Raw genomic sequence first — 3,890 nt, forward strand, 5'->3', positions numbered from 1 at the left:
AACTTCAAGGCGATCAATTAATAGCTTTTATTTTTCACAGCAGTTATGTTTGAGATCCTTTGACTTGAAAAATAAAAGCAGCAAAATGATGGCCCTGGCTGGTGTAGCTCAGTGGATTGAGCATGGGCCTGGGAATCAAGCAACCACGGTTTGATTCCCAGTCAGGGCACATGCCTAGGTTGCAGGCCAGCTCCCAGCAGGGGACACACAAGAGGCGACCATACATTGATATTTCTCTCCCTCTCCCCTTCCCCTCTAAAGATAAATAAATAATATTTTTTAAAAAGAAAGAAAAATAAAAGAACCAAAATGAAATTAATGACTTTTTCAACTTTCAAGTGTTTCTGTCAAAGGCTCCCAAATTATATCCATTGTATCAGTAAAAAATCCAGTAAGAAAATCAGTTGCTTTAGGACACAGCAGTAGAGGAATGGAGAAAGAAGGAGATGCTCAGGTTAAGTGGACCTTACAAGTGGCACAACATTGTTGACTCCAGCTACAGAAAATGAAGGACTGACATTGAAAGGAGATGTAATCATTTAAATTAAACCTCCAACCCCCACTTCTCTCCTGAAGACCAGATATAATCAGAGCATGCATAGCAGCAACCACAACACTCGCATTAGAAAATAAATGCTCCATCTTTATTATTAGATTTGTAAAAAAAATAATAAATAAACACACACACATATGGTTATGGACATCCATTAGAAACCCAAACATGGAGAAATTTGTTTTTAAAGAGAAGAAAAAAAAAGAAACCCCAGCATATCTGACTTTTGTGTTCTTGTGTACAATTAGCAATTACATCCTTGCTTTCTTTTGTTTTTACCTAAGAAGTTCACATTATGATTTTCTGAAATATCATTATTTAAGTCCAAACTCCAAGGCTGAGATGGGAACATGCTTACTAAGGAAAAATAAACCTCAATCAGATTAGATTAATTAAAAATGCACACAAGAGACTTGAAATTTTGTACTCCTTGGAAAGAGTGGGATCTGCACTGCCTTTGTCAGCTAAGATCACTATTCTTACTGTGAAAGGTATTGGCTGTACTAGAATCATCTCAGCCATTGAAAAATTATAAAGACATGTTAGGAATATCTGAATATAATCAAAGTCTTATGAAAATGAACCAAATATCATATAGACAGGTTGATGCATTGGAACAAGAACTTGAAAAATAGATGTGATTTTAAGGTATGCCAAACACATTTCAGAAGTAGTTAGAGAGAACAGGGAAGGAAAGGGTTTGCAGAAATTATTTCAGATGAGACAAACAGAGAGGCAGACATGCCCATATTTTGGTATGTCAGAGTGGCGAAAGGGGAGATGGTTGTATTTTTGTCCTTTTCTCATCTCCATGCCAAATTATTAATTGAATTCTGTGATTAGGGACCAAACTTTTCATTAGCTACATTACAGATCTGTCACATCTTCTCACTCGACATCCACACTTAGCACTGCTTGTAAATAACAGATTTTTATAATGATAACTGTAAGCCAATTAAAGTTCCTTTTCTCCTACTTTATCATCAAGGTGTGATAATTTGTTAAAGGTCCAGTGCTCATCAGATTTATGAAGGTCCTGCTAGCACAGCTTGTCCTCCAGGTACCCCGAGTTTGGAAAACAAGGAAAGAAATGTTTGAATAGCTTACAAAACAAATCCTTAATCTAGGGCACAAGATTAACTATATTTGGGGATTTAAAACACCCAGAAAATGAACAAGAATGAGGTTGGAAAACAGCAGTCATTTCTCAAATTATATATGGTGGTAATGTCTCAAATGATTCTTTTTCTGGAGTCCTGAAACAGCTGGATATCTGACTTAATACTTCTGTCTTTTCATATTGAGTGTTAGGGAATATTTGTTTACAGCCAAACTCAAAAGAGCAGACTGCAGTACAAACACAAGACCCATTTCTGTGTAATATCTCTAAATAGAAAACTTAAATTCCCCTGTTGCAAAACATGCATTCACTGAGGGGTAGATGTTGTAAAATAAGAAGTGATGAAAAAAATTTTAATTTTATTTAGTTATTTTTCAAGTACATTTTTTGTCTATTTCTCCCATCCCAGCCCCCCCCCGCCCCCTGCTCCCCACCTCCCTCCCATTTCCTCCCGCCCTAGTCTTCATCCCTGTGTCTTTCATACTTGTTCCTCAAAATCCCTCCCCTTTTTCCCCCTTAAATTCCCTTCCTTCTCCCCTCTGGTCACTGCCCACTTGTTCTCTATTTCAGTGTCTTTGTTTTTATTCTCCTTGCTTATTTTTTTGTTGTTTAGCTTCCTGTTAAAGGTAAGATCATATGGTATTTGTCTTTCAACGCCTGGTCTATTTCACTCAGCATAATGCTTTCCAGCTCCATCCATGTTGTTGCAAAGGGTAGTAGCTCCTTCTTTCTCTCTGCTGCATAGAATTCCATTGTGTATATGTACCACAATTTTTTGATCCATTCATTTACTGATGGGCACCTAGGTTGCTTCCAACTCTTGGCTATTGTAAATTGTGCTGCTATGAACATTGTGGTGCATAGGTTCTTTGATATTAATGTTTTAGGATTCTTAGGATATAATCCTAGCAGTGGAATTGCTGGGTCAAAAGGCAGGTCGATTTTTATTTTTCTGAGAAAATTCCATACTGTTTTCCATAATGGTTGTACCAGTCTGCAATCCCACCAACAGTGAACTAAGGATCCCTTTTCCCCACACCCTCTCCAACATTTAAAAATATGGAAGGCTTCACGAATTTGCATGTCATCCTTGCGCAGGGGCCATGCTAATCTTCTCTGTATCATTCCAATTTTAGTATATGTGCTGCCAAAGCAAGCATAGAAGTGATGAAAATCTTAATCCACACTTAGAGTTCAGTGAAGGACACTTCAAGATGATGATAGGGAGGAAAATAAGCTGTGTATTTGTGAACTAAATTAATACACACATATGTAAAGCACTGCAGGATGAGCATGAGATGAATACATATCCTTCTTCCTACTAAATTATATTTCATCATTCCTCTAGGAAGGATGGTCTCTCTGAATGCTGACTTCGGAGAAGCTTGTTCCCAAGTCAGTGCTCCCTTGACAAGTGTAAATATTACCTTTTTATCATGTATTGTCCACTGATGACAAAAGGAAACTAATTAAACATGATTTCCAGGCTTTCAGAGTTAAGGTACCCACAGTGGCCTGAGAATTACTTGTAGGTTTGGAATATGCCATCCATGTTTTTGATCTGGGCACTCGTAAGTTCTGTCATGAATAGTGACATAATAAAGTCACAATTCACAGGAACTGTATTTTTCTGTCCTGAAGAATAAAGTCTCTGCAGATGTTACTGAATGCCTCAGTGTTCACTGCTCTTGTAAATTCTTCTAAAGCTTCCTTCTAAACCCACAAAATCTCCCAAAGCATTTCAAGCTTGTCACATTATCTGATCTTAAATATAGTGTCTTTATGGGTTATTTACTTTAAGTCTCATTGTAAATTTGTGAAAAAAAATTCTTGACATGAAGTTTCAGTGGAATAATTAGTCCGTCTGTATGAATAAATTTTCCCAAGATGGCTTCATGGGAGTCACATATAAATATCTTCACTGTCCATTTCTCTAAATGACAAACTGATTTTGTTTAATTTTTGTAACATTTTTATTCTTACCATTTCGCAGAAGTTTTTTTTTTTTTCAGCTAAATCATTAACTGGTATTGGACAGCGATTTAATTATTCTTATTCACTTACTCTAAGCAAACATTATTGATTTATGGCCCACATTAGTCTGGCCTTTAGTCTTGATTCTATTATGTGTTCATGAACAGTACCTGGTACATAATACCCAATTAAATTTGCTGTGTGAAATTCATGAATACATTAATCTTATATATACACAGCTTA

General features: G+C 36.5%; 1 non-coding gene across 1 annotated transcript; it reads right to left on the reverse strand.

Annotated features, from left to right (window-relative positions):
- Positions 1-2,726: 2,726 nt before the first annotated feature.
- Positions 2,727-2,829, reverse strand: LOC119062491 (U6 spliceosomal RNA). The gene has a single exon (XR_005084986.2). It is a non-coding gene; the product is annotated as a U6 spliceosomal RNA (small nuclear RNA).
- Between the last annotated feature and the right edge of the window lie 1,061 nt (positions 2,830-3,890).

The sequence above is a fragment of the Artibeus jamaicensis genome, unplaced genomic scaffold (genome assembly GCF_021234435.1).
Source record: "Artibeus jamaicensis isolate MK-2021 breed Jamaican fruit bat unplaced genomic scaffold, CSHL_Jam_final contig_60, whole genome shotgun sequence".
Classification (NCBI taxonomy): Eukaryota; Metazoa; Chordata; class Mammalia; order Chiroptera; family Phyllostomidae; genus Artibeus; species Artibeus jamaicensis.